Below are 14,556 nucleotides of genomic sequence, written 5' to 3' on the forward strand. Positions count from 1 at the left end.
AGCCTCAATTAAATTCCACCTTCCCTCCCTCCCCAAAAAGGAAAAGCCTGAAGCAGAGAGCAATCATGGAAAATTTCAGCCTGAACATTTAAAGTTATAAGCAACTGAAAAAGGGGTTTATAATGAAAAGCGTTAGGCATGCTACCAGTTTCACCTAGGTTAAGAATTGATTAATTTATCCAGAGGGCATGGTCCTGTTCCCAACAATTTTTGGAAACTGATGTTTAAAACCCATATCCAATGCTATATATCTTTTGCAATGTTTGACCTGCATAGCATGTAATCTAGAGAATAGTGGTGCCAATGTAACTCCCTGAATGAGCAGAATTTGAATGAGTAATTTTTTTTTTTAGTTTCTATCATAAACAAAACAAGACCCAAACAAACAAAAAGTGATTGATGCTGTACATGAGGGATTTACAGAAGGATCAGTAGCAGGAGTTGAAACATTTGTACTAATCAGGGAGGAATGGGACTTTAACTCATACAGAACATTTGCAATTTTCTGGATATGACTTTCAAGACCGTAATACACTTGGCTGAATCCTACAGGATTTTCCACTTGAAATGTTCTAGCAATCCACTGGAGGCGCAAAAGTACACTAAGCCCTGGTCTACACTAGGACTTTAGGTCGAATTTAGCAACGTTAAATCGATTTAAACCTGCACCCGTCCACACAGTGAAGCCCTTTATTTCGACTTAAAGGGCTCTTAAAATCGATTTCCTTACTCCACCCCTGACAAGTGGATTAGCGCTTAAATCGACGTTCCCAGCTCGAATTTGGGGTACTGTGGACACAATTCGATGGTATTGGCCTCCGGGAGCTATCCCAGAGTGCTCCATTCTGACCGCTCTGGACAGCACTCTCAACTCAGATGCATTGGCCAGGTAGACAGGAAAAGAACCGCGAACTTTTGAATCTCATTTCCTGTTTGGCCAGCGTGGCAAGCTGCAGGTGACCATGCAGAGCTCATCAGCACAGGTGACCATGATGGAGTCCCAGAATCGCAAAAGAGCTCCAGCATGGACCGAACGGGAGGTACGGGATCTGATCACTGTTTGGGGAGAGGAATCCGTGCTATCAGAACTCCGTTCCAGTTTTCGAAATGCCAAAGCCTTTGTGAAAATCTCCCAGGGCATGAAGGACAGAGGCCATAACAGGGACCCGAAGCAGTGCCGCGTGAAACTGAAGGAGCTGAGGCAAGCCTACCAGAAAACCAGAGAGGCGAACAGCCGCTCTGGGTCAGAGCCCCAAACATGCCGCTTCTATGATGAGCTGCATGCCATTTTAGGGGGTTCAGCCACCACTACCCCAGCCGTGTTGTTTGACTCCTTCAATGGAGATGGAGGCAATACGGAAGCAGGTTTTGGGGACGAAGAAGATGATGATGAGGAGGTGGTTGTAGATAGCTCACAGCAAGCAAGCGGAGAAACCGGTTTTCCCGACAGCCAGGAACTGTTTCTCACCCTAGACCTGGAGCCAGTACCCCCCGAACCCACCCAAGGCTGCCTCCTGGACCCAGCAGGCGGAGAAGGGACCTCTGGTGAGTGTACCTTTTAAAATGCTATACATGGTTTAAAAGCAAGCATGTGAAAGGATTACTTTGCCCTGGCATTTGCAGTTCTCCTAGATGTAGTCCTAAAGCCTTTGCAAAAGGTTTCTGGGGAGGGCAGCCTTATTTCGTCCTTCATGGTAGGACACTATCACTCCAGGCCAGTAACACATACTCGGGAATCACTGTAGAACAAAGCATTGCAGTGTATGTTTGCTGGCATTCAACCAAAATCCGTTCTTTCTCTCTCTGTGTTATCCTCAGGAGAGTGAGATATAATTCATGGTCACCTGGTTGAAATAGGGTGCTTTTCTTCAGGGACACTCAGTATAGCCCATTCCTGCTGGGCTGTTTGCCTGTGGCTGAACAGAAATGTTCCCCGCTGTTAGCCACGGGGAGGGGGGAGGGTTGAGGGGGTAGTCACGCGGTGGGAGGAGGCAAAATGCGACCTTGTAACGAAAGCACATGTGCTATGTATGTAATGTTAACAGCAAGGTTTACCCTGAAAGAGTGTAGCGACTGTTTTATAAAATGTGTCTTTTTAAATACCGCTGTCCCTTTTTTTTTCTCCACCAGCTGCATGTGTTTCAATGATCACAGGATCTTCTCCTTCCCAGAGGCTAGTGAAGCTTAGAAAGAAAAAAAAACGCACTCGTGATGAAATGTTCTCCGAGCTCATGCTGTCCTCCCACACTGACAGAGCACAGACGAATGCGTGGAGGCAAATAATGTCAGAGTGCAGGAAAGCACAAAATGACCGGGAGGAGAGGTGGAGGGCTGAAGAGAGTAAGTGGCGGGCTGAAGAGAGTAAGTGGCGGGCTGAAGACAGGGCTGAAGCTCAAATGTGGCGGCAGCGTGATGAGAGGAGGCAGGATTCAATGCTGAGGCTGCTGCAGGACCAAACCAGAATGCTCCAGTGTATGGTTGAGCTGCAGCAAAGGCAGCTGGAGCACAGACTGCCACTGCTGCCCCTCTGTAACCAACCGCCCTCCTCCCCAAGTTCCATAGCCTCCACACCCAGACGCCCAAGAACGCGGTGGGGGGGCCTCCGGCCAACCAGCCACTCCACAACAGAGGATTGCCCAAAAAAAAGAAGGCTGTCATTCAATAAATTTTAAAGTTGTAAACTTTTAAAGTGCTGTGCTTAAAGTGCTGTGTGGCATTTTCCTTCCCTCCTCCACCACCCCTCCTGGGATACCTTGGTAGTCATCTCCCTATTTGTGTGATGAATGAATAACGAATGCATGACTGTGAAGCAGCAATTACTTTATTGCCTCTGCAAGCGGTGATTAAAGGGAGGAGGGGAGGGTGGTTAGCTTACAGGGAAGTAGAGTGAACCAAGGGGCGGGGGGTTTCATCAAGGAGAAACAAACAGAACTTTCACACTGTAGCCTGGCCAGTCATGAAACTGGTTTTCAAAGCTTCTCTGATGCGTACCGCGCCCTCCTGAGCTCTTCTAACCGCCCTGGTGTCTGGCTGCGCGTAACCAGCAGCTAGGCGATTTGCCTCAGCCTCCCACCCCGCCATAAATGTCTCCCCCTTACTCTCACATATTGTGGAGCACACAGCAAGCAGTAATAACAGTGGGAATATTGGTTTCGCTGAGGTCTAAGCGAGTCAGTAAACTGCGCCAGCGCGCCTTTAAATGTCCAAATGCACATTCTACCACCATTCTGCACTTGCTCAGCCTGTAGTTGAACAGCTCCTGACCACTGTCCAGGCTGCCTGTGTACGGCTTCATGAGCCATGGCATTAAGGGGTAGGCTGGGTCCCCAAGGATACATATAGGCATTTCAACATCCCCAACAGTTATTTTCTGGTCTGGGAAGAAAGTCCCTTCCTGCAGCTTTTGAAACAGACCAGAGTTCCTGAAGATGCGAGCGTCATGCACCTTTCCCGGCCATCCCACGTTGATGTTGGTGAAACGTCCCTTGTGATCCACCAGAGCTTGCAGCACTATCGAAAAGTACCCCTTGCGGTTTATGTACTCGCCGGCTTGGTGCTCTGGTGCCAAGATAGGGATATGGGTTCCGTCTATAGCCCCACCACAGTTAGGGAATCCCATTGCAGCAAAGCCATCCACTATGACCTGCACATTTCCCAGGGTCACTACCCTTGATATCAGCAGATCTTTGATTGCGTGAGCTACTTGCATCACAGCAGCCCCCACAGTAGATTTGCCCACTCCAAATTGATTCCCAACTGACCGGTAGCTGTCTGGCGTTGCAAGCTTCCACAGGGCTATCGCCACTCGCTTCTCAACTGTGAGGGCTGCTCTCATCCTGGTATTCATGCGCTTCAGGGCAGGGGAAAGCAAGTCACAAAGTTCCATGAAAGTGCCCTTACGCATGCGAAAGTTTCGCAGCCACTGGGAATCGTCCCAGACCTGCAACACTATGCGGTCCCACCAGTCTGTGCTTGTTTCCCGAGCCCAGAATCGGCGTTCCACAGCATGAACCTGCCCCATTAGCACCATGATGCATGCATTGGCAGGGCCCATGCTTTCAGAGAAATCTGTGTCCATGTCCTGATCACTCACGGGACCGCGCTGACGTCGCCTCCTCGCCCGGTATCGTGTTGCCATGTTCTGGTGCTGCATATACTGCTGGATAATGCGTGTGGTGGTTGATGTGCTCCTAATTGCCAAAATGAGCTCAGCGGCCTCCATGCTTGCCTTGGTATGGCGTCCGCACAGAAAAAAGGCGCGGAACGATTGTCTGCCGTTGCTCTGACGGAGGGAGGGGCGACTGACGACACGGCTTACAGGGTTGGCTTCAGGGAGCTAAAATCAACAAAGGGTGTGCCTGTACATCAAGGAGTATTTCAGGCAGGACTGCACGGAGGGTTCCAATAAGAAATGGTGCACCAAAGTTATCGTTGTTATTGGAACAAGGAGGTTAGCCTGGCCTCTGATTGATACATGGCTAGATTAACCTCGCTGCGCCTTCTCTGTGACTGACTGCAGTGTGATCTAGACAGGGGAGGAGGAAAATGAGTACAAAACAAATCTGGTCTATTTCTTGTTCTGACCCACTCCATCTATCCTTTACATCTTTGGCTGGCAGCAGACAAAAAAGGCGCGAAATGATTGTCTGCCCTTGCTTTCACGGGGGGAGGGAGGGTGGGAACGGGGTCCTGACGATATGTACCCAGAACCACCCGCGACAATGTTTTAGCCCCATCAGGCATTGGGATATCAACCCAGAATTCCAATGGGCAGCGGAGACTGCGGGAACTGTGGGATAGCTACCCACAGTGCAACGCTCCGGAAGTCGACGCTTGCCTCGGTACTGTGGAAGCGCTCCGCCGAGTTAATGCACTTAATGCACTTAGAGCATTTTCTGTGGAGACACACACACTCGAATATATAAAACCGATTTCAAAAAAACCGACTTCTATAAATTCGACCTAATTTCGTAGTGTAGACATACCCTAAGGGCTTACTGCAGGAGAACAGGACTATGATTTAGGGTATGGCTGAAGGGGCCTAAAATATGTACACTTCCACCCTCGTGCAGTATGCCACATAACAGTGAAGAGCATATTACTTGCAACACCATAAAGCTCGAATAACCCCCCTGAAGTCAGTGAAGTAATTTCAGATTGACACGGCTATCACAGGTGGTAAACTCTGGTTTACTGTGCTCTGGTTTACTGAGCGCAGTGATATCAAAATATTCATGGTCTGTGAGTGAGATTCAGAAGCAACTGAAAGTGTGTGTGACAGTTTAAACTGTTAATAAGGCCACTTTCCTGATACTGCTCACTAACTGAATTTGTTGCCGTTACATACAGCAAAACACCATGTTTAAAATACTTCCAAAAGCCCTTCATTCTGCCCCAAAACCTTAATTCTGGTGAGGATCTTGAATAGTCCATTCTTACTACTTGCCCTGCTGGCACCTGTATTTCCACATACTAATGTTGTGCTGCTGTATCTCCTTATCCAACCAGGGTTAGAATGGAAACAAACAAACAAAAACATGTTTACAATTTTTGCAAGGTACTTTGAAATGAATAATTTTACATGGAGTAAATACACAATGAAAAACAGTAAAAACAAGCCTATTTTCTCTGTATTTGAAAAAAAATGGAGAAGGTTTAGAGAAGATGCAAAAGAATGATTAAAGGATTAGAAATTCTGTTTTATAGCAATAGACTCAAAGAGCTCAACCTATTTAGTTTAACAAAGATAAAGTTAAGGAGTGACTTGCTTACAGTATGTAAGTACCTACAAATATTTGATAATAGGCTCTTCAATCTAGCAGAGAAAATTATAACAAAATCTAACAGCCAGAAATTGAAGTCAGACAAATTCAGACTGGAAATAAGGTGACAATTTTTAACAGGGAGGGGAATTAACCACTGGAACAATTTTCCAGTGGTCACGATGGATTTTCCACGACTGACAATTTTTAAATCAAGATAGAGCATATCTTTTAGGGAAAAAACCTGAGAATTATTTGGGGGAATTTCTGTGTCCTGTGTTCTACAGGCGGTCAGAATAGATAACAATCGTCCCTTTTTGGAATCTATGAAAACTGATCATCATCACAGGCATGACTTCATAATTAAGATTATGCAGCATTCTTGCTGTATGTGTGTTCAAAAGGATAAACCATTGTTTTTTGGGTTCTGTGCTTGCTAGGCAAAGTATACTAAACCTCGCATCAAATAGCTTGCCTTCCTTCAAAACTATGAAGACTTATGGCTTGTTGACAGTTCCAAGATATATCATAATCTACATTGTAGAAACATTTCTATTAGGAATGAATTACAGGGTTAGCATCAATTATAAAGTCTGGCAAAACTGAAGACAAATTTCTTTTAAACAGCCAAAAAAAAAGTGTTATTAACAGGAGACATTTGGTTTGGTTTTAACACTAGAAATAAACTGACTCATGTATTTTAGAAGAAAAACAAGTTACTGTACACACATCAGATATTTTTTCTCTAGTATTGCCAACAGCAGGGCAAGCTGGTTCAATGAACTGATTTTTAAAATTAAAATATATTTTACTGAGTAAAGTTTCTGTGACCAGATAAGTGACACATTGCCTTATTTTCTAATTCTATATAGTCTCCATTCACATTTTGAGAATTTTAGGGAAGCCTGCATGGCTGTAACACCTCTCTGTCTGTCTTTCTTTTTTATCGTGTGTGCCTGGACCTAGTAGCAACAGCTATATTAAGGTTATATTAATATATTAAGGCCCAATATTGTCCATTATAAACCCATTTTGCAGTTGCTTATAAACTTTTCCAAAGTGTAATCTCTTGAATTGAAATTTTCAGTCTTGGTCTCAACTTCAAGGTGACCGCTCCAAGTTTGATCAAATACTGTTCAGTCACATTCAAGAATGAAGTTATTGGGGGGCGGGGGGAAGGGGCGGGAGGAAATGCAGTGTTGTTAATCTTAGAAATGTTCACAGCTTTTTTTTTTTTAATTAGCTCTATCACGTCAGGGGAGTTGGTGTAAAATTTGAGAAAAGGGAAAGTCTGAAGGTCAGTGAGGTGCCTTTCAGGTCCCCATGAAAGTCAATTCAGATTTGGCCCAATTATAAACCAAAGAATAATGTGTATGCACAAATGGCACTAGAGTCTGAACTAGAATTCAAACTTCCTGACCGGTCCTGGTCCACGACTAGAGATCCTAGATGCAATGGTAACACAAATTATAATATTTGAATTCCTGCCAGGCTGTACTACACATGCTCCCACGCTGCAAAGAATTTCCCTCACTGCTTCAAACTGAACACAGGAAAGTTCAAAATGCATATGAATACATAGGCAAAATGGATCCCCCTCTTCCTACTGATGATTTCTGCACCGAAATTCCCTTTGCACTGGGAACACTGGGCTGGGAACCAGGACTCCTTGCATTCTAGCCCCCCTCTTCAAAACTGACAGACCATAATAATTCTCAGCAGTTCACAGAGCAAAGCCTTATAGCCTTACCATAGAAGGCAGGCAAGTACTATTCCCCACCATTATGCCGATGGGGTAATGTCACCTTTGGCAGAGCTGGAAATGCAACCTAGGTCTCTTATATGACAAACCCAAGTCTATCCACTACTCCAAACTCTTAGAGACAATATACCAAATCTACACATTTGACTTTGCTGTCTGTAAAACTGGGCTACTCCTGAATGCTCATGTCCACAAAGCACTTTAAGCCCCCCAGATGAATGAACAAACACTATGCAAGTACAATCATCACTAACAAACAGTCCCTGAGAGTCTTCATTCTCAGTTTCCTGTTCTCATTGCTATACCATATTCCCCTCCGAGAGCCAGGAGCACAACCCAGGAATCCAGATACTCAGCGTTCTACTGCTTTTCTATTGTCCAAAATTTCCAGCCCAAGAATGGCGCAGGGAGAGCCCCCTTCTAGGGATACCATGACTCATGCAGCTCCAGGCATCTGAGCTCCTGGAAGAAAAGATGCAGGGAGGGGCTCTCCAGAATAGTCAGCAGGAGCAGAGACAAGCAGCTGCTGCAGGGACCTTTGGATGCTGCTGATGTCTTCAGTGTCCAACTGCTTTTTTCCAGTGTTTATTTTGGACATCCTTGACTCCACTGACTGACTGTTCACTCTGACTCCCTCCCTTGCAGTCTCACTCCACTTGCCCCCTCACCAATCTTCTTTCTCTATCTTCCTCACCCCTCACATTTCTGTGTCTCCTGCCCCTTCCTTTGTCTCTGTTTAAGTAATTCCTTCCCAACAAAACCCCATCCAAAAATTCAAAGAGAACCAACAAAAAAATCACAACCCTAATATGGCATTTGAAGACCACTATACTGTTCACTCTGCTTGTATATTATATCCCTTTCCACCATCTTTTTTGGCCTCGTGTATTTAGATAGTATGCACTTCAGGGAAGCGTATCTCTTACTTTTTGTTTGTACAGTTCATGGTGCCTCCATCCCAGTTGGGATCCCTCAGCACAACCATAACAGAAGTAATACAAAATAAAATAATTTGTCTTTTATCTTTAAAAAACAAAACAAAAACAAACAAAACACGATGTAGAAATTCCACACAAAATATTTGCATTAAGAGGTCACATGAAAAGTATAGTACATGCTCATGGAATTAAATCCTCCACAGGTGTAAGTTATGTAGCTCTACTGCAGTCAATGGAGCTACACAGATTTACATTAATCAGGTATTAGACCCCCCTCTCTCTCATCTTTCTTAACAGTTTGGTCTCAGTCACAACTTTCAGATTGTAAGTCTAACTCCTTTGACTAAGTTAAAGTGGATTCCCTCTTACCTGTTCTGACTCACTCGCAGAAGCTGTGTTTAAATGTATTATTTTAGCTGACATTTAAGAAACAGGCATCTGATATTTTCTTAGAATACACAACAATTTTTTCCTAGCTGACACCCTTTGTGAAGAAGTTTGTATGTGTAAATGTCATGCCCAGTGAAAGTCTTTCATTATTATGGTAACATTCCTTGTGACCATACTTATACAATTTTTTGTTTGTATAACAAAAGATTATTTACACAGCTCACTTCATGTCGCCTTTTGAGTTTATTTACTTTTGCCTCTAGTAGAAGAAGCATAAGAATATTGTAGGATTCTGTTCAATGGATACTGGGTTCCAGAATAATGCTTAGTAGAGTTTCCTGTCCATCTGGTGCTCTGTCGCCTAAAGAATATAGGTATATTTGTTGGAAAGAAGAAAGGAGATGTCAGAATATAGGCATTAAGTTAACCTGAATCTGTCTCGATATGGCGAGGCCTACACGTAGCTAATTAGTTATAGACAGATGCATGGATAAATCATTCTCTGTAACTTTTATAAGCCTAAGGTAAAAAAAAATAGCAATCATGCATTTTTCTGGTCAACTTAATTAAGAGGATTGTACTTGGCTAGCAATTGATAGTCCTCCAAGGAAAACCTGTAGTGATGGTGATTTAATTGAGACGTAGTCAAACTAGTAAGCAGCAGCATATTAAATGACAGACTAACTTGGATCTGTGATGATTAGCCTCAGTTACCATTTGTGCAAATGAACAATGAGATATGCACGTAGGATGTGACTATTGCAACAGAAAGACCACTGTCCATCTTGAGGTGGTGACGCACTCAATTTCTTGACTGCAGACTGATCCTGATCTTATTTATGTCAGAGAGAAAGCTCAAAGAATGGGAGCATAACTGGCCCCTTATTGTGCTGGAAACAGTTAGCTTTTCGGCAATAGCTCCCTCGCTCACACCAACCCTTCTAGTCTTCTATATGCAATAATAATTGAAAAATTGAACCATAAAACCTACCCCTTTTGCTGGCAGGAAAGAGAGGGAGAGATTGTTATTTCTGTCCTTAAGACAGAGTCTGATTCTACGGTACCCATATAGGAACTCAGATAGATAGCAATGGTTTGGACCTTACTCTGCTTTCACTGAAGTTATTACACTGTCACTATCGTCAATGAGAGCAGAACTTGGCCTTTTATTTTTAATGCAGGTTTTTAAAAATTAAATAGTTTATTGAGCAAGAGGCAGAAGCCTGCATTCCTTACACACACAAATCACCCTCCAAAATGAATGGGAGTTTTTGGTGTGCAAAGAATGGAGGTTTGTACCCAAGTCATCATCCTCCTTTCAGAAAGGCACAGAACAACATTTCAGGATTTGAGAGCAGCACAATCAGAATAACTCATCTTGTAAGTAAAATGGATGAGTGCTTTAAGCAACCAATTTGCTAGACAGCAGCTCTGACAAACTGCCAACACTATTCCAGATGCCTGCCCTAGACATAATGCAAGTCATAAGAACGGGCTACTCATAATCATCACCAGAATTAAGGTTTATGGGCAGCATAAAGGATATGGGAAGCATTTTTTAAAAAATAGTTTTTTGCTACATGTGACAACAACAAATCCAGAATTAGTGAGTGGAAGGAGGAGGAAAGTTGCCTTAATGGCTTGAGCTGGTCTGAGGTCACAGACACTTTCAATTGTTTCTGACTCCACTAGATTAAAGAGCCCATTATCAAATATTCGTTCCTCAGGTAGATACTTAGATTAATCAAGTCACCCTTCACCTTCTCTTTGTTAAATTAGATTGAGCTCCTTGAGTCTATTGCCATAAGACAGGCTTTCTGATCCTTTAATCATGCTCATGGCTCTTCTCTGAACCCTCTCCAATTTTTCAACATCCTTCTGGAATTGTGGACACCAAAACCGGACACAGGATTCTAACAGCAGTTGCATCAGCACCAAATACAGAGGTAAAATAACCCCTCTACTCCTACTCGAGATCCCTCTGTTTATGCATCCAAGGATTGCATTGACCCTTTTGGCTGTGGGATCAAGCTGGGAGCTCATGTTCAGCTGATCATCCACCACAACCCCCAAATCTTTCTCAGAGGCACTGCTTCCCAGGATAGAATCCCCATCACGTAAGCATGACCTACATTGTTTGTTCCTAGATGCATACATTTACATTTAGCTGCATTAAAACTCATTTTGCTTGTGCCCAGCTTACCAAGTGATCCAGATTGCTCTGTATTAGTGACCTGTCTTTGCTATTTACCACTCCCCCAATTTTTGCATCATCTGCCATTTCAAAGTGAATTGCATCGGTCTAGGCAGCAAGAGCAAATTTTGCATTTATTCTATGTAAAATTGCTCATTTTAAAGTACCTTGTAAAAACATAAGCATGTTTTCCTTTGTTTCTATACTAACCCTGGTTGGATAAGGAGATGCAGCAGCACAACATTAGAATGTGGAAATAAAGATGCCAGCAATGCAAGTTGTAAGAACGGACTATTCAAAATCATCACCAGAATTAAGGTTTTGGAACAGAATGAAGGGATCTTGGAAGCATTTTAAACGTGTTTTTTGCTATATGTGACAACAGCAAACCCAGTGAGTGAGCAGCCGCAGGAAAGTGGCCTTATGAAAACCTGAGCTGATGTGAGTATCACAGACATTTTCAATTGTTTCTGATACTCACTCACAGACCATGAATATTTTGATACCATCAATGTACAGTTAGAGGCCCACTGAACCAGAGTTTGACACTGGTATCACAGAGGGTAATCTGAAATAACTTCCCTGAAGTCAGTGGGGTTATTCTAGCTTTATGGTGGTGTAAGTGAAAACAGAAGCTTGCCGACTGTATTCATAAAGATGCATAAGTATCCAGAAAAGTACTTGTGGTCCTGAAGGACAGATTGAAGAAAGACAAACTTCTCTTATCCATAGATGTAACTGCAAACAATTGCAGAATCAACAGAAAAAAACAATCTAGATCTTTGCATTTGCACTATGTGGAACTGTGTATGAAGGATATTGGCGAAACCTGCCCCACAACCAAGCTGGGCAGAGGGAGTGAGCTACAGCTGGCTCCACATTCTAATCACTATCATTCTCTACCTGTAATCTGTTTCCTCCCCATACTGGTAGCAGACAGCTTGGTGGGAGGATTACAGTAGGGATAAATTGCTCTGATTTAATAAAAGTATGTGTACCTTAGATCACTCTGAATATTTTGGACCCACATTTTTTCCAATTAACCTTTGGGCCCCACAAAGAGAGACCAAAAATTCAGGTCAATTGGGAAAAGTGTAATTCAAGTTGCACATCCTGCTTCATGGGAATGCTTGGAGGCTTAATTATTTATTATAAAATGCACAGGGACCTTCAGATGAAAAGTGCCATATAGTTTTACAATAGTAGTATCATTTTTATGTAATACTGTTTTTTTCCACCCCCCTCATAAAGCTTCTAACACTGCCAAATTGAAATTTTAGACAGTGCAGATGTTTTTCACTCCCTTTTTATCTCCTCCAACCTAAATCTGTACTTAAAAAAAAACAAACTTCATTTCCCCCATTTAGGACACATGCAGGGTTCGATTACTGCTAGCTCACATGTAATAGCTCCCTTTAATCTGAGCTGTCTACTTACAGTAGAGGTGAATACCCCAAAGCATGCTGCCAAGAGCTTAGCTCATATAATGAATAACAGAGCAGTTGAAAACATGGAGAGACATGCCACCACCACAGCCCTGTAAATTGAGACAGATTTTAGTATATCAGTTGAAAAAGAGTGAAGAGGCACATCCTTTGGAGAAACAAATTAACTAGTATCTCTAGTTTTATAGGCAGAGTTTATATTTATTTCCAAGGATGGTTACTGATTTTGTGTGTGTGTTTTCTGTCTTGCCTTATTACTTGTTCTTAAAGAGATGGAGATATGTAAAGTTGCTAGGTTCTCCTTTTTGAAACAAACATTCTAAAAGACAAGGTTGACAGTTAAAATGATCAGTTTAATTACAGGCATGCAGGGTGAATTGAATTAAAAAAAATCAGATTTTTTTAAAAAAGCTATTGAATTTAAATTTTAAAAATCTATTTAAAATTAAACTTGAAAATCAACAACCAATGTTAAAGCCTAACTCAACTCTGATCTATTAAATATAAAAATAACATTAAACAGTATGTTTGCTGCCACGTTTTAAAGAAAGTCAAGCCACTGAACTGGTGGAAGTCACTGGCTAAGCACCTGGAACTAGAATTTGTTTTATGTGCTAAATGAGCTTTTAGACAGCCGTAGCCTCTTCTACAGGTGCAGAAAAATATTTTCTTCAGTTCAGTTTATTCAGCTAGTTCCATTCAACAACTGGTTCATTCAATGTTAAGGAATCATTTGAGAGTTGAAAAAGCAGGAAAGTTTGTTTTACTCTTCCAATCGATGCATAAAACTAGTGTTAGAAGATGAGATCTGCTGGTTCTAAACTCTTGAAGGCCATAGGACCAGAAACAATCAGTTCAAGTCAGTAACTACAGATACACCTTTTACAGTTAAAACTGAGTTATTAAGTAAAACATGTTTTGAAAAATGTTTTCCCCTTATTTAACCAGCCCAGTTAAGGTAGTTTTATTTAATTAAAAAAAATTAAATACTGTTTATGTGCATTTTTATTTGCATTTGAATTTCTGTCCAACTAGAGCTTGACACAAATCACAAGTAAAACATCCTATAAATAAGAAATGCATCATTCAACATTTTCTATCATAAAAATTGTAAAAAATTAAGAACCTGAATGAATGTATGTTCAGCTATATAATTTCTTAAATAAATATGTATAGCTACAGTGTATCCTCTTGGTTAGCAATAAGCACCAAATTTAGTGTCAAGGCTACATTTAGTTGCAAACAAACATATTTTAGTCATCACCAATCAATGAGAATCAACCTTCCTTCAGGAAAATAACAAAATAGCACAAAAATGCAAAAACATGAACGTTTCCTGCTTGCTAGTTTAAATCATGATTAAAATTGGTGATTTAAATGTCAATTTAAATCAATCCACTCTGAAAGGATCTTATGATTTTTTGTATTCATTCACTATTCAAAATGGATTCCCTGAATACATTCTGAAAATAGACTTGTTCTGTTTTTCTTTCACAATAAAGATCCTTGTGAATATTTCATAGCTGAAATTGGATATTCTTGTTGATTAAATTGTAATGGACATATGAACAATGTGACACTTCTATTTATGGATTGGATGTATAATTCTTAGAACAGTGGTGGCCAAGCTCTTCAGCCTATGGGCCAAGAGATGGAATTGTACTTGAGGTAGTTTCTCTTCTGCTAGGGCAGGGATTCTCAAACTGGGGGTCGGGACCCCGAAGGGGGTCGCGAGGTTATTACATGGGGGGGAGGGGGGAAGGAGGTGGCAAGCTGTCAGCATCCACCCCAATCCCCATTTTGCCTCCAGCATTTATAATGGTGTTAAATATATTTTAAAAAAATAATTTATTGGGGTGGGGGGGTTGCACTCAGAAGCTTGCTATGTGAAAGGGGTCACCAGTACAAAAGTTTCAGAACCATTGCACTAGAGTCAACCTCACTCAGCTAACACATTTTTAAAGAAGTTACAGTATTGTGCCTACACTAGGTACAAAGTCATGTTTTAAATTGTGTTAATTCACATGTGTTAGCTAATATTTTCCAAACATGAACTATTTCCTGA

This window comes from Lepidochelys kempii, chromosome 2 (genome assembly GCF_965140265.1).
Source record: "Lepidochelys kempii isolate rLepKem1 chromosome 2, rLepKem1.hap2, whole genome shotgun sequence".
Taxonomy (NCBI): domain Eukaryota; kingdom Metazoa; phylum Chordata; order Testudines; family Cheloniidae; genus Lepidochelys; species Lepidochelys kempii.